Below are 24,302 nucleotides of genomic sequence, written 5' to 3'. Positions count from 1 at the left end.
TCACTAATATTTACAAAGCATTTACTAAGTGCCAAACACTGTTACAAATAACTCACAAATAATAACTTATTTATTCCTCAAAATATGACAGACCAAGAACCTGGGGTTAACCCAAGGTTACCCCAAGGTTACAAAGTTAGAAAATGGCAGGTCTAGACTTTGAGTTCAGGAAGCCAGCTTGGGTAGGGAATCAGTAAACTTTTTTTTATAAGGCTGGATTATAGTCAGGCTTTTACATGCTATGTGTTCTCTGTGCAGCAACTTAACTCTGCCCTTTTTGGTGGAAAAGCAGCCATAGATAATTAAAGCAAAACCAAACAACAAAAACTAATGCAAATGGGTGTGACTGTGTTCCAATAAAACTTTTTATTTACACAAATAAGCTTCAGGCCAGATGTTGCCTAAGGGGAAAGCAGGGGCTAAAATTGATCATTTGAAAAATTAACCATACTGCTTTATTTTATTATGGTTATGATCTATTTAGCTGAAAACATCAATCAAAATTAGTTTCCATAGTAAGTTAGTCTCTGTTAAATTTAAATTAATAACCTACCTGAGTCAGGTAATTACCACTTGACATTTATTTTTCCAATTCAAATTCAGAAGAAAAGACTCTATGGGTTAAAAAATTGAACTATAATAATAACAGATCTCTAAAGAATAAAAAAAAGTACTTTATAAGGTCAATCAGAACTTTAAGATTTCCCCTAGCAAAAATTGTAGATTTGAACTGTTCAGCAAATTTCAGAGAGTAGGATTGAATAAAATTATATATGTATCATGCTGTTATTTTTTCACATTCAATACAAGACATCTTGCCAGGGGTTCTATCAAAGACCATATATGTCCTTTCTCTATCTTTTAGCATAATGTCTTGAGTAATAAGAATGATTTCTATTTTCAAATGACCTTCATATGAAAGATGATGCAAGTATATGCACTTTGATTTTTTTAAAAAGATAGATTGCTACATATCTCTATCCAGTTTCTCTTGTAAGCTCCTTTACAAGTTTTACAGGAGCTGTCTTTGACCTTGAATAATTTATTTGTGTATAATGCTAACTACTTTATATAAAACTACTTTCAGCTTAACTTATTATTGGTTCTCATATGGTAGGTTGATAATCAGCTGGTACAAACCAGCTTTTCAGATTGGTTGGTTTCATGCCTTACCAGTTGCTAAATATTTTAAATATCACCTTGTTGCATATCTGCCAGCATCTATATAACAATGAGGCCAAGAACTAAATATTGATTCTTTCTTCAGTTCTCTGAAGATTCTGACACGCCACAGCTACATATCCTGGATCATATGTTACAATTTAAAACTGAAGCCTTTTTCAGTGATGTGCCAATTATTCAATTTGATCTTGATCATAGCTATGAATTTGTGAAGGGAAATTTTTTAAAAAGTGGAAGTAATAAAGGAAAATTACAATGAGTAGAAACAGTATAGGTTAATTTGTAAAACTGGTAGAAAAAAATCTTGTCCAGCCAAGACTACAGCCAAAGCTGAAATTCACAAGAATGCTAATAATCTCTGCTGGAGGCTTGAACAGCCATTTTTGTCATATTTCCATGGAAACAGACTGGCAAAAGGGGGTTAAGAGGCTACAAAATAATCACACCTAAGAAAAAAGCTCTAAAATCCTCATCATGATTTTGAATGATTATTTGAAAGCTCCTAACCCCATCGATTTTTTTTTTCTTGATCTGACATATATTCCCATGGAAACAAGAGTGGAGATGACAGCCTGAAGTCTTAGATTTCTGCTGAATTTTAGACGAGGCTCTGATTGAGCCATGAAAGGAGTCATTTTCCTAGATGGTTGATGGATTTGGTAACCAACAGATTCAGAAGAATCTGTTCTTTTTAAAAGTTAAAAAAAAAATTAAGGAAAATATTTTGACTGTGCCTTTTCTACTTGTGGATAGATGCTAGAAGATTAACAGATTGATGGACAGCTATCAGCAGAGTTTTATATACCTGGCAGAAACTTGTCCTACTATTTTGGAGACTTCTTTAAAAACATTAGAAGGATAGCATCACAATGAATGCAGTTTAACTGACAACATCAATGGTGAATTTAATATCTAATGTAAGCTGCTGTAATTTTAACATAAACATAAGCCTATATTTGATACTTATGTTTTTAGCTCATTGGTTGTGTGTGTAGATCATTATAAAAGTATTTGAATAGCAAACCACAAAAAAAGAAGTAGGTACAAGAAAAATGATTTGTAATGTGAATCTAAGGATCGAGTTGAAATTATAACTATTCCAGAGTTACTTGGTAAAAAGTAGGAAGTTGAGCTTGTTTTAGTTTGGGTTCTTACAGATGCAGAAGCTACCCCTGAAATAAGAATATGAGTGAAAGTCATTTATTTTGGAGGTGAAGGACTCATCAGTAGGGAAGTTTAGAAATAAGACAGGGGAACTAATAAAGCTAGCTGCCATCGTAAGAGACTGGAGCTTCTTTTCACTGGAGAGACTCTGGCAGCCAGTGTAGGACATATACCTCAGAATTATCCCACTCAAGGGTTAAGGGAGCTGAAGGTGTAGAGCTGCTGGGAAAGAGCCACACTTCACTCCCTACATATCCTTCCAGCCAAGAATGGCAAAATAGGCTCAGTGGAAAGAGAAAGCTGTCAAGCAAAGAAAGGTGGGTGGGGGTCATCTGGTATAACACTACGGTAGAGTGTTCCAAGGATAACTTTCAAGCTAAATAAGAATTTCTGCAACCACGTTTTTGCAAACTAGTGCATGTGCATATTTGTATTTGTATGCTTGTTTGTACAATTCTTCAGGGGAAAAAAGACTTTCAAAGACAATGGAAATTACACAATCTTATTAATCATTAGACTCCCTTTTCTCCACTCTATGTTTGAAATAGAATATTCTAGATTCAATAACCACTACTGTATTTATCATATAGAGCTGTGCTTTACTGGTTATTATAAAAATAACACAAATGTAACAACTTAATACTCAAAATTTATCACCACAATGAAATTTCTATTGATATTCAAGGATAAAGGAGAGGGCTTTTATATTTTCTTAGAATTTTTACCACAGGCAAAAAAAAATAAATAAGGGGCAGTCTGTGTTCTATTAAATGCTACACTAAAAGCAAGAGAAGGAGAGTTTGGTCACCCAGGGCTGTTACTCTGCTCACCTGAACATGTCTAATGGATTCATAATGACAATAATAACACACTGCTAGTGAATGGCCAGTACACTCTTCATTCCCGTAAAGAAAGATCACGTTGAACAACATTAAGAAAATGACTCTAAAGGCCCACCTTCATAAGAATACCTGCATTTATACATGCTCCTAGTTCTTGTTTCAAATAGAACCATTTCATAGGGAAAATGTAGGCTTTTTTTGTTGTTTTTTGTTTTCTTTTTTTAATCCACAAAATGGTGCAGAACACATACATAAGAAATGATGCTATTGAACAAGATTCTTAAAATTGGGCACCACCATCTCATAAAATCAGACAGACTGTTCACTTTTTCTGAGTTCCCATCACTCTATATTTTTCCCCAGTATTTAAACCTAATATCAGTTGACTTCGTTTTTAAATGTTTTATCTAAAATACTTGCTTTCTTAAAAAAAATGAAAGAAATTCTGTAATTATTCTGAATTCTAGTGACTGATCAACAGTCATAGCTTTGTATTTGCATGAATTTTTTTGGCTATCATTTCAACGTTTCCACACCGAATTTACCACAGTGAGATACTGCAAGGAAACGTGTTTTAAGTCACCTGACTTTATTATGTAAATAGTAATATTCTTATTAAAAGAATAACTTGTTTTTTTCTATATATACCATAGGAACTTTTATTTATCTTACAGAACTACTGTTTTCCTATTTTCTGAAGAAATGTTTATATGAATTGTCTATGTTTCTCTTCTCCATATTTCCATTTGATATTCAGTATCTTGATGGAAATTATTTCAAATCTAATTGATATATTAATGGGGTGAAATGAATATAATTTATGAGTAGCTTACATTTTTTCTTAGAGTATAACAGGCTAATAAAATTATTTAAAAAGATATTTTGTTCTATAACATTTTCACATTATAAAATTTCATGTATATGACTTCACATAGTAATTCTTAGCTATATTCTGTGTCATACTAATAGTAGATTTTTTTATTCTTAATGTTTGTGGGTACACAGAAGGTGTATATATTTATGGGGTACATGAGAAGTTTTGATACAGGCATGCAATGTGAAATAAGCACATCATCAAGAGTAAAGTATCTATTCCTTCAAGCATTTATCCTTTGAGTTACAAACAACCCAATCACACTCATTGTTATTTTAAAATTTACAATTAAGTTATTATTGACTATAGTAACCTCACGTGCTATCAAATAGTAGGTCTTATTCATTCTTTCTTTTTTTTTTTTTTGTACCCATTAACCATTCCCAGCCCCTACTACCTTTTCTAGCCTCTGGTAACCATACTTCTACTCTCTCTCTTCATGAGTTCAATTGTTTTGGGTTTTAGATCCCACAAATAAATGAGAACGGGTGATGTTGGTCTTTCTCTGCCTTGCTAATTTCACTTAACATAATGATCTCCATCTCTATCCAAGCTTTGCAAATGACTTGATTGCATTCTTTTTCTGTGGCTGAATAGTGCTCTCCTGTGTATTTGTACTATATTTTCTTTATTCCTACATCTGTTGATAGACACTTAGGTTGCTTCCAAATCTAACCTACTGTAAGTAGTGCTGCAACAATCATAGGAGTGCAGATATCTCTTTGATATACTGATCTCCTTTCTTTTGTGTATATACCCAGCAGTGGAATTGCTGTATCATATGGTAGCTCAATTTTTAGTTTTTTGAGGAACCTCCAAAGCGTTCTCCATAGTGCTTATACCAATATACATTCCCACCAACAGTATATGAGGGTTCCCTTTTCCTCACATTCTTGCCAGCATTTATTGTTGCCTGTCTTGGATGTAAGTATTAAGCCATTTTAACTGGGGTGAGATATCTCATCGTAGTTTTGATTTGCATTTCTCTGATGATCAGTGATATTGAGGATCTTTTCATATGCCTATTTGACATTTATATGTCTTCCTATGAGAAATGCCTATTCAAGACTTCTGATCACATTTTGATCAGATTATTAGATTTTTTTTTCCTCTACAATTGTTTGAGCTCCTTATATATTCTGGTTATTAAACCCTTGTCAGATGGCTAGTTTGCAAATATTTTCTCCTATTTTGTAGATTGTCTCTTAACTTTGTTAATTGTATCCTTTGCTATGCAGAAGGCTTTTAACTTGATTTGATCTCATTTATTCATTTTTTGCTTTGGTCGCCTGTGCTTGTGGGGTATTGCTTAAGAAATCTTTGCCTAGATCAATGTCCTGAAGATTTCCCCCCATGTTTTCTTGTAGTAGTAGTTTCATAGTTTGAGGTCTTGGATTAAAATCTTTAATCCATTTTCATTTGATTTTTTATGTGGTGAGAGATAGGGGTCTAGTTTCGTTCTTCTTCATATGGATACCTTTTTCCAGCACCATTATTGAACTGTCTTTTTCCCAATGTACATTCTTGGCACCTTTGCCAAAAATGAGTTCATTGTAGTTGTGTGGATTTGTTTCTGGGTTCTCTGTTCTGTTCCATTGGTCTATGTATCTGATTTTGTGAGAGTACCATGCTGTTTTGGTTACTATAGCTGTGTAGTATAATTTGAAGTCAAATAATGTGATTCCTCCAGTTTTGTTCTTTCTGCTTAGGATAGATTTGGCTATTCTAGTATTTTATGGTTCCATATAAATTTTAGGATTTTTTTTCTATTTCTATAAAGAATATAATTGGTATTTTTATATATTTTTATAGGCATTGCATTGAATCTGTAGATTGCTTTGGGTAGTATGGACATTTTATCAATATTGATTCTTTCTACTCATGAACACGGAATGTCTTTCCATTTTTGATATCCTCTTCAATTTATTGCATCAGTGTGTTATAGTTTTCATTATAGAGATCTGTCACTTGTTTAAGTTAATTCCTAGGTGTTTAATTTCATGTGTGGCTAGTATAAATTGGAATACTTTTCTGATTTCTTTTTCAGATTGTTCATTGTTGGCATATAGAAATGCTACTGATTTTTGTATGTCAATTTTGTATCTTGCAACTTTACTGAATTTGTTTATAAGTTCTAATTGTTTTATTGTGGAGTCTTTAGGTTTTTCCAGACATAAGATCATATTATCGGCAAACAAGGAAACTTTGACTTCTTTTCTAATTTGGATGCCCTTTATATATTTTTCTTGTCTGGTTGCTCCAGCAAGGACTTCCAGTTGTATGTTGAATAACAGTGGTGACAGTGGACACCCTTTTTGCATTCCAGATCTTAGAGGAAAGGCTTTCAGTTTTTCTCCATTCAGTATGACACTAGCTGTGAGTCTGTCATATATGGCTTTTATTATGTTGAGGCATATTTTTTTCTATCCCTAGTTTTTTTAGGGCTTCTATCATGAAGATATGACATATTTATTAAATGCTTTTTTAGCATAAATTGAAATGATCATATGGTTTTTATTCTTCATTCTGTTGAAATTATATACCACATTTATTGATTTCTGTATGTTGAACCATCCTTGCATCCAGGGATAATAGGGGGTATTCGAAAATTCATATTACTTAATCTAATTATATTTTCTGACCTTAGGTTTTGTCTATTTGCATTTATGAATACAATTAATCTATTTCAGAGGTGAAACAAGTGCAGAATTTCATTTTGTGATGGAATTACATGTCTACATATGTGGCTTATATGTCAAAGTAAAGTATATTTTTGCATGATCTTGAAAAGTCAGCTAACCAATCCTGTTTCCCTTAAGAAAAAATATAGTTAAAGTAATTTTTTAAAGTTCTGGAAATTAACTTTGCTTTAAAAAAACAATAAAACAGTAGCCAGGTGATGTGGCTTATGTCTGTAATCCCAGCACTTTGAGAGGCTGAGGTGGGCAGATCACAAGGTCAGGAGATCGAGACCATCCTGGCTAACATGGTGAAACCCTGTCTCTACTAAAAATACAAAAAATTAGCCAGGTGTGGTGGCGGGCACCTGTAGTCCCAGCGACTCGGGAGGCTGAGGCAGGAGAATGGCATGAACCTGGGAGGCGGAGCTTGCAGTGAGCCAAGATTGCCCCACTGCATTCCAGCCTGGGCCACAGAGCGAGACTCCATCTCAAAAAAAAAAAAAAAAAAAAAAAAAGAGTATTTTTGGAAAAAGAATCTATAAACACTAGTAGAAACAGAACTTTCAAAGGTCTACTAAGAAGAAAAAAAAATTCCTAGTAGTTAAGATAAATAATTTCTGTTGTAGTTAATTTCATTGGCTCTTGTTCATGTCCTGTAAGCTGTATAGAACTAGTAAGCAATCAGCAGAAGCCTCACATTCGAAATTACTATTTCAAATATCTCAGTCTTCAGCTACATTCTCCTGCCTTTCTAGTTCATTTTCCTTTCGCTGACTTTCCTTTGTCTCACGATCCTTCAGGGCTTCCCATCTCACATCTCTCTGCAACCCACTTAGATTCATGGACCATCACTGTAACCATGTTCTTACGAAAAATCCTCAACTTTCCTGCTTCTTAAAATAATGCAAGGCAGTAAGCAACATCAGAAATATTGAAATATATCAATGCAAAGTCCTAGACTTCTTTTCAATCTAAAAATTTTTCCTAGATCATCTCACCAGATTACCAAATTCCATCTCTAGTCTGTTTTATGAATCTGACCTTATCTTCATTCTTAATATTGCCACATGGAAATCTCAGGGACATTTCGAGTTTAGTGTACCCTGAATAGATCTCTTCATCCTCTCTTCTCAATCTCTTCTGCCTTCAGTTTCACCCATTTAAATATTTTGTATCTGTATCCACCCTATTGTCCCTATCAGAAATTTGAAATTTATCCTTGAATATCATAACCCCACAAACCACCTACCTCCAATTTAAGAGTAAATGCTTTGATTCTGTGCCAAAAACACATTTGGACAATTTTCTCTTCTTTTTATACTCTTTTGCCATCATCTTAATCCAAGCCCTCAACTTCTTCAGCTTAAGTTCTGAGACTAGCTTCCAAATCTTCCTACTTTTTAATACAAAGCTTGAATTGTGCAGGTCCTCTGCATGAGACTTTTAGTGGCTTTACTAAAGTAAAATATCCGATTCTTAACTTACAGAGACCCTGATTTCTTTTCCAGTAGTCTTTCTCTTCACTGACTTTCTTTCCACTCTCTTTATAAGCCAAGCCAGTCAGTGCCTTCACCTGGAGTGTTCATCTTCCCATCATACCTAATGAATTCCTCGTTATCCTTATTTTCTCAGCATAAGTGTACTTTCTCAAAGAGCCCTTTCCTAATTTCGAAAATTATAACTTACTAATAGTACTCAGAAATTTTAATGTTATTATTTATTAATATTATTTATCCTAGTTTTTATTGTAGAATTCCACTCTCCACCACTGGACTACAAGATCCTTAATGAGAGTGACTATGTCTGCTGACTCCATCACTGCGTATCTACGAGCCAGTACAATATAAGCACGTAGTTAGGAGACAGAATAACTACTTTGGTTAATGGTCCGAATTGACTTTTTTTTCCTATTTTTTAAAGACGTTATTCCTCCTTTACACCCTCTCTATACCAGCCTAATTAATTTCTGTGGTATTTTCCCCAATTATTCTCTTTATTTGGCATATTTGGCATGTTTTACTTGCGATCATTTTTCTTAGGTATTCATATTCCTCATATCTGATTCACTTCTACAAACTCAATTTAAGATCTGTCTTGAATCTGGAGTGCCGAACGAATCACAGAGAGATAGATCTTCCATTTTGACTTGGTATTCATGTACCCTCTGAAAACCCTTTGAGGAGGAAAACCCTTGGAAGATTTTCTCCTATGCATGCAATAGGCCAATAACTTTCTTTAGTTTCTATTAGGGGAACCTGTTTTAAAGGAATCTTTTGAGTGCTTGCCTGTTAGTGTTTCCATTATATATGGGAGGGTGTATTAGGTTTCATTTTTAGCTTCTTACTCCTGAGTTCTTGATGACATGTGTAGTAATTTTGGATACTGTTTGCTTCTCCAACTATAATGTGTTATCAAGGTCTCTTCTCTTTGTAACCTCTCTATTTATTTTCTGTTCAGTAAGAGTAAGAATATAAGGATGAAAAGAAAAATAAAGTTAATTTTATCACAGATTTTGGCAAAAATAAAGAAATAAAAGTAGTTGTGAGATGAGAAGTCTTCTTGCAATAGAAGGTTTTTCTTGATCAAAGGGTTCATGGTCTCACGGGTTTCAAGGAATGAAGCCATGGACAGCAGCAGCGAGTGTTACAGCTGGATTAGAGAAACGCGCAGAACCAGAGTGTGCGGCAGCAAGACTTATTAAAGCGAAAGCAAAAGTAAAGCCTCTGCTTTACTTGGGACCCAGAAGGGTTGCCTTTCTGGCTTTGGTGTCTTATGCTTATATCCCCTTATGACCCCTCCCCTTTTCCTTTTTCTGTCTTACAGAATTAGCTTATTTTCCATGTGCCTGTGGGTTGGCAGGCCTGATTGGTTAAAAACATTAGGCTGCAGCTAGAGCTTAAACTCCCTATATGATTGATTGACATTTCAATCCCTTAGCTTGCAGCAGTGACTCATTTTGGCTTAGGGGAATGTCCCCTTAGGGAAGTCCCTATTGACCCAAGAAGTCCAGCCAAATTTAGCCACTTAGTCCCTCAGTAGACTGCAAGCATTTCCAGTAAGAGTTAACTGAATTTAGTAGTGATCCTAAAACTTCAGCTTTAAATACTGCCTTAGGGGATACTAACACAAAGTACTTGTCAAGTTTTGCATTCCAACAGGCTTAATTTCTCCATTGAAGTACCTAAAAGAGACTATCCAGATCCAATACAGGTTGCTCCTTGTAAGCCTCAACATGTAACTTAATTAACTTTTTGTCTGCCTGTTTCTCCAAAGCATTTCTTGAATTTGTGTGAGTGAAAGGACATTTCTCAAGAGCACATAGTCTGCTGTACCAATATTTGCATTTAGTAAATGGAAATCCGTTGTCTGTTGAAGACATCATTTTCCATATTGTGGGTATTCTCCACCTCTCTGAACTACAGTTTGTGAATTTCGTATGTGACTAGAGGATGTGTTACAATGCCACATAGAGCTGAAAGAGAATTAAACTAATCATGTGCAGTTTCTTATTCCAATCTGAACAGCAACCGATAGTTATTATGACTTACGAAAAATCCCCACTCAGTTTGACTGTATCACTAGGAGGAACAGTTTCTAATACTCAACTGTTCATAAAATGCAGGTAGAAATCTTTTGCCGAAAGGACAAGCAAACACTAGAAAATAGAATTTCCAAAATATCAGCAATTTTCAATATGTCAAACCTCAATGGTTTTGTTAATGATCTGTTTCCAGAATTAAGAATACAAAATACTGTTCCTGCAGGAGGAAGGGACTATCTGCATAAAGTCCTGGTTTGCATTATATGGCATGAAGTAATTAGTTACTCATAGGGCAGTAATTTGGTTAAGGGAAAAAAGGTTTACTATCCTGTGATAATTGCAATAGGTACATATGTATCTAATAAAATCTAATAAATCTAATAAAAAGACACATCTAAAAATCTAATAAAAAGACATCTAAAAATGTAATAAAAAGATACATATGTATCTTTACATATGTATGGTATGTGGATAAAAGATAAAAATACTCTTCATCTTTTTTTTAAAGTTTAGTGGTACCATTGTGTAATCACTTATTAGAATGATCACATGGCTGGCATTGCTAAAAATGGGATTACAAAAGTGACTACAAGAATATCTTTAAAAAAATTTTATGATCATTTCCTCAAAATAATCAAGAGAATTCCTCATTTTACTTAACAACACTATTGTATCAGTCAGAGGTTTATGTCTACAGTTTCCAAACCATAGACTGACAGAAACTAAACAAATGAACCATAGGTCTGCTTTTATTTGCCTGGTTATGTCCAAAGAAGTCATGGACAGGAACTTCGTCAGTGTAGGGGCCAAGGCCCTTGGCTTCCTAAAGGTTCCCTAAAAAATCACTGACGTGATGCAAATTAATAGGAGGAAAGGTAGAAAGACCCCATCTCTACCAGGCATGGTTGTCCTACACCTGTAGTCCTAGCTACTGTGGGAGGTTGAGTGCAGCAGTTCAAGACTGAAATGAGCTAGGATCCCGGTACAGCATTCTAGTCTGGGTGACAGAGCAAGATCCTATTTCTAAATAAAAATACATAAATGAAAGACTTTATTCTTACATTTTGGGGGGAAATTGTCCATTTCCTTAAAATTTTAGCAAAAATTGTCTATTTTTATGCTTAGGTTCAAAAAAGTATAGACAGATTTACGGAAGCATGATTGGTCAGAAAGAGTGTGATCTAATGTTAATTGAGTGGAGAAACCCAGCAAGGCCTGTCTGTCTAAATTCTTGTCGATTTCTCTGAGCATGCATTCTTTCCTACTGGGTGTGGGGGCAGGGCCCTCTCTGGAATGGAGGTCTTATGACCTACAGTCAAACAGGTAGGTCAGATAATTCTTTTATGGCCAATTTTTACATAGAACATTTTCAGGTTTGATGGCTGGCTTTCACAAAAAGGGGTTCTCGTTTGTATGCCCTGTCTGGGGGAAGAGGGATTTTAGGTTCTGTGACTTGCCTTTGCAGAGAATGGGACTGAGCAACGGGAGGACAGAAGGTCAGAGAAAAACCTTTGTTTCTGGGGCTGCTGTTGAGGCCTTCATTTTGGTGTATGGTCTTCATACCATCATCACTCTTAGCAATGGTCATAGTAAAAGGGTCCTCTCAAGTAGTGGGTTAGAGATGACCCCAGATTGCTAGAGGTCTTCTTAATGTTTAGAATGTGATTCCACATTCAGTGGCAGGAGTCAGTAAAACCTGGATCACATGTGGACTGATTCCCATCCAGATTAACTGAATATATTATGTAAACAAGGATTAATTTAGGTATGGTTCTTTTTGCACTAATATCCTCCCTCCCCTTTTCTAATTACAAGAGCTAATCTGTACAATAAGTAAATGGAGTGTAGAAAAAATTTTAACTCAATTGCACACCAAAGCCAGGGTGAAAAAGGATCAGCCTGGCATTCCTTGGTTCCATTATCCACCATGAATCCACTATCAATAGCAGAAATATTTTCTGAAGATTTTCTAGAACCACATGTAACATTAAGATCAAAATTGTAAATTATAAAGAATTAAATGATTCTTTGTATCTATATTGGGCTACAAGAATGCCTACAAATCGATATTAATATGCCTATTTTGTGAGGAGAATGAAGCTTACAGATAGTATTTAAATCATTGTTCTCATTTCAAAGCCAATAAGGGAAGACAGAGCCTGGATTTGAACTGAAAACTCCCTAACTCCAAAGTCAACTGGCTTCTCATACCATTACTCTGCCTCCTCCAAAATATCACATTAAATGAGAGGCAGGTGGACCACATGTAACAATACCTATGACAGTTTAGTCAAGAGTTTTTTTCTTCTGAGTTTTTTCTTCTGATTTCCTTCAGCTGCCCGCTGCATTGATGGAAATCAAGCTTTGTTCAAGAGGTATTCTTACCCTTCAAAGCTCAGTTGATGGCCTCATCATTTTCTTCTTATTATTGCTCCATATGACATTTTATGTTACTCTTACTCTCAGATTAGAATATCAAACTGTGTATAACTTTCTTAAAACACATATACACACACAAATCCTCTGAATTTATTGGAAAAAAAAAAAAAAAAGATTCTGGATCCTGAGCATGGTGGCTTATGCCTATAGTCCCAGCTTGTTAGGTGGGTAGATTTGTTGAACCCTGGAGGTCAAGACAACAGTGAGCAGAGATCGCACCACTACACTCCAGCCTGGGGGACTGAGTGAGACCCTGTCTCAAAAAACAAACAAACAAAAATTCTGATGCAAAAACGTTTTTATGAATATTGCATAAATGTTTTAATCATTAATACTTTTCATGAAGTAATTATCATACAATCTACATTTATTTGAGTCTATTAAAATAATTATAGTATTCTATGTATACTACATATAAAGTTTGTTTTTTTTCCCCCAAAATGCTATTGCATCTCCTGAGAGGCCATCTTTTTGGTGCCTGTTGCTTACAGTTTATGTATAGCACGGCATAGTGTGATTAGAAGAAAAATGAGCACCTCTGAGGTATTACAATTATGAGACCAGTTCGTCACAGATGAATAAGTAATCAGTGAGGGTCCTGGATCTCAAAACTAAAAAGCTTAGGGTTTTCTACAGTGATCTTTGCTGCTGCAACTTTATCTAGGGTTTTGATCCACTTACAAATTTAATATAACCTCTCTGAACTTAAATGTTCCATTATCTGTTAGAAAATAATTAGAAGCTGTAAGTAGAAGTCTGCATACATGGAGTTCTTTGGGAGTCCCTGAGCTCATTGAAGTGAGGAGTTTGACGGATACTGGTCAGCTAATATTGGACTAGAAGCTAATAATAGCAAAAATGCTGCTTAGCTAGGTGAGAAAGTTAACTTGGGGAAAATGAAAATAAAACATTTGGGATTTATGGTTAGAAATAAATTTCCCTTTTTCATTTGTGTCCTGGTAAGAAAATAGCCAAGGGAGCCAGTTTTTTCATTTTTCTTATTTTTTTAAACAATTTATAATTAAGATCTAAGGGCCCACTTGATCTCAGCTGTATTCACTATAATTTCCTTCTATCCCTATGAAGAATTTTGGTGAATCAGGAATATGTCTAGTATAATGCATACAAATAATGAGTAGATCTGACCAGTAAATTAAAAATTATCAGCTCTAGCAAGCATGTGGAAAATTAACCATAGGAAACTTGTGTACGCTTTTTGGGAGACTTGCAAACACTACACAAGGAGTTTGAGTATAACATCAGAAAAGGTTTTTCCTCTTGTGATTAAAACAATGCACTACGTGCCTTTAAAATAAATTTATTTCAAAATGTGCAACACTCACTTGCTTAATGTGTTATTATACTCTTACAAAAGAAAATGCATTTTATTCTTTTGCAGAATAGCTCTTCAAAATACAATATTCTCTAGTTTTTCATATAATGTTGATTTTTAAAAAGTAAATTTACGAATTCTCTGATTTTATTGGGTTTATGGGTATGAATATATTTGGAAAATGTTCTGTTATTCCTTTCACTTTTACATATAATTATCTCACATATAATAACCATAGCAACATTTTTTATGTATCTTTATACTTTTGAGATCTGTAAATAATATCAATAGGTTTATTAGAGAGAAACCAACTCTTCTACTTGGTAACTCAATTGTCATTTAAAGTAACAGCCTGTATAAAAAAAGAATTTTTTTCAAATCCACATTCCTTTTCTATTTCAAATCCACATTCCTTTATTTCCCCATTGATTATTTTCTCTTACAATATCTACCTCTCTTTATTAATCTTTTTTATGTACAGGAAATCTCTCTGTATTTCATGGGCATGTGTAACTGTTAAGGAAATAACATTCCCATTTACAAATGAGAATGAAATATTTAGAAATAGCTCAAATATAATTGTGCCAGCAGAGTTTTCTAACTGAAAATGGAGCAAAAAACTTTTCTTAATGAGGCATAAAGTCTTTCCACTGCTTCTGAAATAAACAGAATTGTTACATTAGATTATCATTCTTTTATTTAATATTTTGTCTATTATACAGAGAAATTTACCATCATCTGTGTCTAAAATTTAGTTAATTTAAACTTCCGGGTGAATTCAGTAAAATTTTTTCAAGTGGGCAGTTCTATGCTTCAATTTTAATATTTTAAAGAGAATTTTATAAATACAAATTAGGAGACCTCTTAGGTAAAAGAAATACTGAATTTAGAATCTTGCTATGAAAGGTCTCCTGCCACCTACAAGTTGGGAGCTCAATGGGAGCCCAGCAAATCTGGTTTTCAAAGGCAAATTAGTAAGTAACTGCTCCTAGGTTGTATAGGATGTTAAAAAAATGATTCTTGTTATTTATGCTGTGTTATATAAATATAAAATACTATTTTTATACTTCTGGCATGTTCTGATAAACATAATAATGACTAAATAGCTATAGTATGAAAATACATGTTATCTGTTAAATTACATGTGATATAACTCAGGATATTATGGGAAAATAGCCTCTATTTATTTACTATCATCTTTCGAGTAATGCTCCCTTCAGGATGACACACTTTTGAACTGGGAATAAACTGGATGTGGTGAACTCGGTTTCAATGTCTGTAAGCTCTCTTAGGGGCAAATAAATTCTAGGACATAACCAAGACTTTGGTTGACTTCAGATTAGGACTGCAGCAGGGCGTATGTTGCAATGAGATGCACAGTGGGTGAGAACTCTTGTTTTTTTCCTAATATGGTCCATCTGAAATTACTGATAAGTCTCAAGAGACCCTCATCTCCAAGCATCTTTCTATAGTCTTCTTTCCAAAGGTTTAACAATAACCATTTCCTAGAATGAGTAAAAATAGCATTCAGAATGTTCCTCTGGTGGATTTAGTATTCATCTCATTACAGGGCTTAGGCATCATTGGCCATTTCTAATCAACAAATTATTTTCTCCCTTTTAGATTTAGATTTTGATTAGCTTGAACTTCATAAAGCAATATCAGAGGAACAAAAAGAGAAACAATTTCTGTAGTCTGTTAACTGTGATCCAAGTGTGTTGAATACGTTTTCTTCCATTCATCATGGTAATAAAGCAATGAAGACCGTCATCCAGTTTTAAACTATAAGTTAGCAGAAAGACTCACATAATTAGTGCCAACTTTTTATAAAAAGAAAATGAAAGCCTATATTTTAGAACTTCCTTCTATTTAGGAATTTTCTCTGCCTGTCTTTTTTTCACATAAGCAATTAAAATAGATACAGGATGTTTCGATTTCTAAAAGGTTATATATATGCCAAATTGTTATTTTGTGGATAGTAAATGAAGGTTTTAAGATATTTCTGTTAATACTACAGGGTTTTATTTTCATAACCTTAAATGAAATGCATTCAAAACAAGGCAGTGTTGGTTCAAGGTTAACAATCGGTCAATCAAGACTTGATGAAAGACAGTTCTGATATTTAAGTCAACCAAACAATCTGTTCAAAAATATGTATTTGCCAGCTAAGACATTTTTTGAAGCATGATCCTAGGTTATCTAACTGTCGTTTTGATGATGAGATATTACATTACAAGGTCTCTGTGCTATGAGGTTGATAAGACTGAGTATGAACCCTGGCACACCTTAACTATTTGACTTACAAATCAGCATTTGAGCATAAAGTATTCAGGGACAGGGGGCCTTGGAGGATTACTAAGTGATATTTATCATTTGGGTTTTTCCTTCTCAAGTTTTTAAATTTAGGAATATGTCAGTATATGATAGGTAACTGTGGCATAATTTCAAGGTGAAATTTAAATGTAAGTAAGAACAAAATCAGTTTCACCATTTAAAGAAACAGGAAACAAATGCAAAAATTGGTAGAAGCTCAATCAAGATGTGGAGAAATCTCAAGACCCACTATGCTTATATAAGCTGAGTCTCAAATCATGTTTCTTTCTCTCAGGGTGTTGATTGCACCAAAAACACCTTACAGAATGTAATAATGTATTTACATTTCATCCTTGATAACTGGCCTTTTTAATCTGCCATTGCAACATCAGTTGACCTGTATGTTAGACTACAAGACTCAATCTGCAGTGTGCCAAGGAAAAAAACAGAAAATGATATAAACTAATGAATATTTTGAGAGATTAGAAATAATTTCTTTAGAAATGTGGTATCCTGTAATAGTTCAATCAAAAGAAAGTAAATTAAATATGCCCACTTGAACAATTCATGGAAAGCTGGTGAAACCCAAATAGCAGGAATACAACTGTGCTTCAGGAATGACCTGGATCTAGAAATTTAACACTGTAAGCATCTGTAGAGACCTCGTGTATCTCAGCTTCGGCCCGGCTTGTGTGAAGTACCTCCATTAACCCCTAGTCAAGGAAGCAGAGTTTATGAAAACAATTCTCATTGACCTCTTTTAGGATTGTGCCCATCCCTGGATCAAATGAAGAGTGTATAATCCCATTTTTCAAAATGACTGCTCATGGTCCAGGAATTTTGTCATGTACATTGAGTGAAGACCAAAATTAATAAAAGGGGTAGGGAGGAACTTGAGAGGCAACCTGGTAACTGCTAAAATCCTAATTAATGCTTCAAGTCCAACCAGAGACCAAAAGAAATGTTTATTTCAAGCTACATTGCCTCATTTGTCTCTTATGTGTATTTTTTTCTTACTCACCTTTTGTAATGGATGATTTCTTTTTCAGTATGATTACTACGTAGGTGTTGTTCACTGTTGGTAATCATTTAATTAAGACCTTTTTCCTTTATGTTCTATATCCCTATATCTAATTCTTCGAAAGCATGTGACTAGAATTCTCTTTTCCCCAATGTCAGATACTTACAGGAAATCTATCAGTTACTCTTTTCTTTTTCTTTCTTACTGCTTTGTTGCCTGGGCTGGAGTGCAGTGTCAAGATCTCGGCTCACTGCAACCTCCTTCTCCCAGGTTCAAGCAATTCTCCAGCCTCAGCCTCCCAAGTAGCTGGGACTACAAGCGTGTACCACTACGCCCAGCTAATGTTTGTATTTTTAGTAGAGACGGGGTTTCACCATGTTGGATGGCCAGAATGGTCTTGATCTCTTGACCTCGTGATCCACCTGCCTCAGCCTCCCAAAGTGCTGGGATTACAGGCATGAGCCACTGCACCTGGCCAGAGAAATCCTTTAAGAATTCCACTCTCATGCTACAATCTGGACAGGTAATATCTAGGTCATTGACCCAGCTGTAATTCTAGGCTCTCTCTTTCTCGTTATTCAGAATCCCCCTTTGCTTCTCAGCTGAATTAGATCCTTTTAGTTTCGGGATACCATATCTTCCTCCTTCTTAGTTTAGTATTTCATTTTACTGAAAGTCTATGTGTAGTAGTCTATGCCCAATCAGGAGATAGAATCCAATTCATACTATGGGTTAAAGAGGGGAAAATTTAATATGAATAATAATCAAACATGGCAAGAGTAACTGTAATATGTAGGGATACTTTATATGGTACCCTGAGGGTGAGGGAGGGTACCTAAGAAAGGTCAACTTGAAGGGGTCCATACTTTGTTTGAGTTGTGTTTTGGCCATGGAGTAGGAGAAAAGTTGACTGGTTTAGCCAGGTTGGAGTTGTTCTGGGGTTTTTGAACAAACAGTAAGCATCCCCTGGATTGCAGGCTGGGGAACAAGTGATCAGCAACTGCTGCTGTGCAGGAGTGGGTGCTTAATTGTGAGGGGGCTTGCTGGTAGAGCCCAAGCAAAGCAGGCCACTGAGTGCAGATGGCGTGAGGGCTTGCTGACAGAGTCCAGGCACCTACACTGGAAGGAGGCCTGCAGAGCAGGCAGGTCGTGTAAATCTCAGGTTTTCATGTCAAAAAACTATGGAAAGGTTATCATCAGGCCAAGATATTAAGGTCAGAGAGGACCAATTAGGTCCTGGGCCTGTGACTAGGATGGGCTGTACCAAGTGTTCTCACATTCAAACTGCTGACCACCCCCCTACACCCAACACCTGCCTACTCCACTCCGACCCCTGTGCCAGAAATTGCAGGAAGCCTCTTCTTCCTGCAGTATCCCTCCAGAGACTGCTGCCTAAAATCTGAACATCATGCCCTCTTTAAAGAAGGTATGTTTAAAAGAATTCAGTTATTTATCACAGAGGATACATTGAAAGGTACATTTATAGATGAGAGGTAATGAATTAATAATTGACACAATTATATTACCCCCTAATATTTTCCTATTATATAATATTTATTTCCTATAGATGGTAATATTTATTTTCTTCTGCCTCCCTCCCTCCGTCCCATCTCCCTTCTTTCTTGTCTTCCCATCTTTCCTGTTTTTCTGTCTTCTTTCAGAATTGACATATTCAAAAATACATTTTATACACCCCCTACTTGTTTGATAGTTTGCCTGGGTATGAAATTCAGTTGATAGTTCTTTTCCCTCAATATTTTGCAAATATTTTCCAGTTTATTCTAGCTTCCAGTATTGCTGTTATTACAGTCCAGTGCCATTTTGATGCCAAATTTTTGTTTTTCTTTTGGCAATATTTGGGAATCTTTTCTCTTGTCTGGTATTTCCAAAATTTCCAAGCAATGAAAGTTAGGGCTTTTTTTGTTTTAATTTTATTTTTCTCCATTCATTGTTCTGAGCTCTTGAGGGATGCTTTGAATCTGGAAACATGTTTTTCAGTTTGGGGATTCCCACCCCCACCCGCAATCCCATGGCATCTTTGATAATATTTATCATACTTTTTTTGTTCCTTTTTCTGGAATTCTTATTAATTATATGCTGGACCTTCTAAATGGATCCTCTAATTTTCTAGCATGTTTTCTCAGATTTTCCAGGTTTATGTTTTTTCTTTTTCTGAGAATTTTCTTGACTTTTCCTTCTCATTTGTTGTATATGATAATACCATATATGATACTTTCAATTTCTAAAACCATCTCTCTTGTCATCACTTTTCTTTAAATGCGTGATTCTTGGTTGATAAATACAATGTATTGTTTTCATCTATTTTAGGATGCTAATTTCTTAAATGTTATTTTCAAGTCCCTGCATTGTCTCCTCCCTCAGGGTTCTTTTCTTTCTGTTTGTTTAAATCAGGTCTGTTTTTAGAGCTAAAGTTTTTGCACAAATATCAGTTGATCTGACCTTTACTGTGAGCAGGAATGTGACCATTTGTTTGAGTTACCCACCGTAGTTAACTCAAAAGATTTCTCTCTTTCCAGAAAGAAATCTCTCAGTGTGTCTGCTACTAAATTACATATCTGGCTGCCAGTATTTTAACAGATGATTGCAAGTAGTTTAGCTCACCTTGTAGACATTCAAACAAACAAACAAAAAAAATTATTTTTACAGTTAGCCTCCCCTTCCCCATTTTCCACTGTGTGTGGTGTCCCCAAATGTAGTGCTTTTTTGGCTCAGTTTCTTCATTCAAAAATTTGTAGTTTCTTGCCAGAATGGAGTTAGTCACCTGGGACACCTGGTACTCTGAATAAAGAGATATTTAGAGAGTTTAATAACAATTTATAAGGATTTTAATTGTTATTCTTGTTTTCGGTCCTACCTTTCAACTTCACCATCTATGCTACTAAATTTCTTAGTTTTTATACCTTTTCCTATTTTTTCCTGATGGGAATGGCTTTTGTATTGTTGGCATCCCTCTTTGTAGGCACTTGGCTTTTTGCTTTTCTCATTTTGCTATCTCCATTTCTTATTTTTCTGAAATCTATTGTCATTTTTTCACTTGCTGTTATCCCATTCTCTTTGTTTCTGTATTTGTGTCTTTTTACTACCTTAAAACCTTCACTCTTTTTTTTAGCAGGATTTTGGGAAGGAGCAGAGAAAATGCATGTACTTAACAGTTAACTGGAAGAATCATAAAGAAATGAAATTGAAAAATCCTAGGAGAGCTCCTTCTGACCTTGTTTTGTTTTGTTTTTTTCCTGTTGGGTTTTGTGAAGGTAAAATAAAAGAATAAATACCTTCTAATTTCAGCCATTCAATAATCTCATTCTATTGTAGAAAGCGTCCCTTATAATGAATAGCTCTAGACATTCTTTGAACAATCAATGATTGCTTATTGAGAGCTACAGGCTCCTTAAGCATATGATCTTGTCATCCTCACATGGAAACAAGAAGGACAAGAAGCACCCATACTGAGAAGTGGTAGTTTATAACTTTACTTAAGGTAGTCACTGCTGGGAAAAATATCTAAGAAAATACCCACTAGATTGCAGTTAAAAGTGAAATTTGGGCAACCTGCTTGGGTCCCTTTGCACGCTGTGGAAGCTTTGTTCTTTCACTCTTTGCAACAAATCTTGCTGCTGCTAAAAATAAATAAATAAATAAATAAAAAATAAAGTGACATTCTTCTTTGATTTTTCTCATAAGTTAAAATTTTAAAATATTGGGAATAGTCAGTTAAAGGTTATCCTTTTTGATTTAAATACAAGAGAAGTTGTATAGGAAATACTACGTGCAATCTAATTTGGCTAAGGATACAGGTTGGGAGTAGTACTGCCGACCTTATTATTAATAGCTACAGAAATATTTATTTATGGTGGCCATTGTTTTCATAGACTATAGGGGTATAAAGATTACCAAGGTGAAAGAAGACATTTAACAACTCATGCTTCTTGAGATAGAAGGACTCTAAATGTTGACACACAGAGTCTATCTAACTTGACAGGAAAAAAGAAAATAAACACACAGAAAAAATTATTTTTGTGAGCCTGTTAGCTCAAAGAATATCTTCTTACACAGGGCTGAAAGTAATTGAAATTAGCATGACTAGTTATATTTTTATTCCAAAGATATTTTCTTTGTTGACAGAAATAAAAAGAGCCCAAAGCAAGGACTCTTACCATTTTTTCAATTCAGAGATTTCTTTGAAAAATCTGATGAAAGCTATGGATCCTTTGTTCAGAAAAAGTGTGGATACAAGTATATTCAACCGTGACTTTCATTCAGTTCCTGGGGATTTGGAACCCCTCTGGAGGGTATATACACAGGAATCACTGGCTTAAAGATTTTTCTTAAAGCCCAGTGTTATTATGCTAATATTGTAACTCTAAAGGAGATGTAGAGGTCAATATGTGCCCTTGGACTGCCCAAGAGATTATTCTAAGTCACTGGTGTTTTAACAATCAGTATATTAGGACCAGTGTCAGGATCTTTGTGTATCTTACCTTGTTTAATCTCACAACAATCTGCAAAATAGTTGTTATACAATGAAGACACAAGTTCTGAGAGGGTGGATGAAGGTCCAAAGTCCACAGCAAGTAAATGATGGAGCAGGGCTCAAATCTATGACATGACTCAAAAATGTCTCCTTCTGCCAAGTGACGATATTCAAATTGTTGGGTACATTCATATGGGCAATCTAACAAATAATGAGTAACACCAACTAAAGAGAAAAAAGAATGTTTATTTCCCCTTTTCCTAGTACATAATATACATGTATATATGTCCAAGTTTTCACTTTACTAGAATTTTAAAAGTAGGAGAAAATAGGTAAATTTAAAGTCTATACAAAAGAAATAAATAGGAGTATTCCAATGGTAAGAATGTATCAGGTGAAAATACAAAAATAAAACAGATTTCTTGATTTTTTGCCAAAGTCTTTCTTCCAAAAGCCTTTCTTCTGAAACTTAGACCAGAATATTCAACCGTTTACTAACTAGTTGAAACAACACAAAGGATTCAACACACCCCAGTTTAACATACTCCAAACAGATGTAAGCTTTACTCCTAAGCCCGACTTGCTTTTCCCATGTTCTTATCGTAATGAATGTTGATACCATCGACTGAGTCACCTAAGTCATCCACAACTTTCCTCTATTTCTCAGCCCAGCATGATATTGTTAGACATTTCCATTTTGATCTGTCCCTGATCTTCCTGTTTTCAGGTTAATTTTTTCCAGTTCAAGCTTCACATGCCCTCCAGTGACGTCTTTGGACCACAAAAAGCTGATGATCTAGTTGTAGAGGACTTGTCTAGAATTTTTGTGTAAGAAGGCTTAGAAGTATTGGCCCTGTTTGAAAGGACAGAGGACAGGAGGAGGACATGGAGAGATGTGTAGTCTAAAGCTCTGCAGCCTCTCTTGGCGGTCAGTGTTTGAAAGGATCAAGGTGTATAGTGAGTTTAACGGAAGTGATTGTGGCTTAGAGGCCACCAAGCATGTCAGACGGCTCCAGTTAAAGTTCTCTCTTATTCCCCATAGACATACAAAATACAAAACTGCCCCTTTAACTGAATTATTCTTTTGCCTGTTTTTATAGCATTTTGATTAATGAAATAAAATCGATCTTCTTATCAAATAATAACATTATGAGAAAATATAAACTTTCTCTTTGGATAAATTTTATTTACTCTTAAAAAGCTGAGAATTTTTTGAATTAAAAAATCTATTGATGAAATTCATTTAGCAACCGTTCATTTTTAAATAATATTTTTACTATAATGTGAAATTTCAAAAATAAAAATTGAAATAATTGTGAAGTAGTGACTTGATGTCTCTTTACCATTTTAATAATTTAGATTTCAATTGAGTATAGCTCTGATGAAAATAAATATGTGAAAGATGAATTTGCATTGTGTAATTTTTCTGAAATATTGTATAATACAGTCAATTTACCTTGATAATGAGAATTTAACCATATTCCATAATAAACTTCCTTTGAATTAACAATTTGTTATATTACAAAACTTCTTTAGCTCTCAAAATTTACTTGACAAATTTTGGACAGCTGTGTTTCAATACAGGAAAACATTATTTTATCAAATAGATGTATATGTGGGATTGAAAAAGAATGTTAATAGATTCTGTACAAATGAATCCATTTATGTTATTATGTTCTGATTATAAACTAATATACACTCACAGAAATGCAGAAAATATGTACAAATGATGGTCTGGTTAAGTCCAGTGATGATTGCTATAAAAAATTTGAAATATATCTTTGAGGCTTTTCATATTTTTTACTTGACTAATTAGATATGCCTCATCCCCTCAATCATATGTGCCACAGACAATAATGGACTAATATATGGAATTTTACAGGTTTTTTCCTAACCCCACTCTCTATGGACCATTTGAATATTGCATTTTTCCTCCCTTCTTCATGTTTTTAGGACAGAAATAACAAGTGAATAAATATACTCTTTCGATAAAATGAGTAAGTGGGGCTGGATGCAGTGGCTCATGCCTGTAATCCCAGCACTTTGGGAGGTGGAGGCAGGTGGATCACCTGAGATCAAGAGTTTGAGACCAGCCTGGCCACATGGCAAAACCCCACTTCTGCTAAAAATACAAAAGATTATCGGGGCATGGTGGCGGGCACCTGTAATTCCAACTACTTAGGAGACTGAGACAGGAGAATTGCTTGAACCTGGGAGGCGGACGTTGCAGTGAGCCTAGATCATGCCATTGCATTCCAACCTGGGCAACAAGAGTGAGACTCCATATCAAAAAAAAGAGTAAGTGAATAAAAAGCTACATCATTCTTTAGTTGTTACACATGCAGGAGAAGGGCATTTCATGAAGAAATGGATCAGAGGGGGGATTAAAAAGTCATCAGGAGAAAAAGATTATAAAACTA

The 24,302-nt window shown here is 34.8% G+C and overlaps 1 protein-coding gene across 4 annotated transcripts in view; it reads left to right on the top strand.

The window, feature by feature from the left end:
* The window catches only part of ERBB4 (erb-b2 receptor tyrosine kinase 4), a 1,160,906-nt gene that overhangs the window by 926,503 nt on the left and 210,101 nt on the right, over window positions 1-24,302 (top strand). The gene's annotated exons all lie outside the window — the stretch shown is intronic.

The sequence above is a fragment of the Chlorocebus sabaeus genome, chromosome 10, assembly GCF_047675955.1.
Source record: "Chlorocebus sabaeus isolate Y175 chromosome 10, mChlSab1.0.hap1, whole genome shotgun sequence".
In the NCBI taxonomy this organism is placed as follows: Eukaryota; Metazoa; Chordata; class Mammalia; order Primates; family Cercopithecidae; genus Chlorocebus; species Chlorocebus sabaeus.
This window is presented reverse-complemented; position numbering and strand designations above follow the sequence as displayed.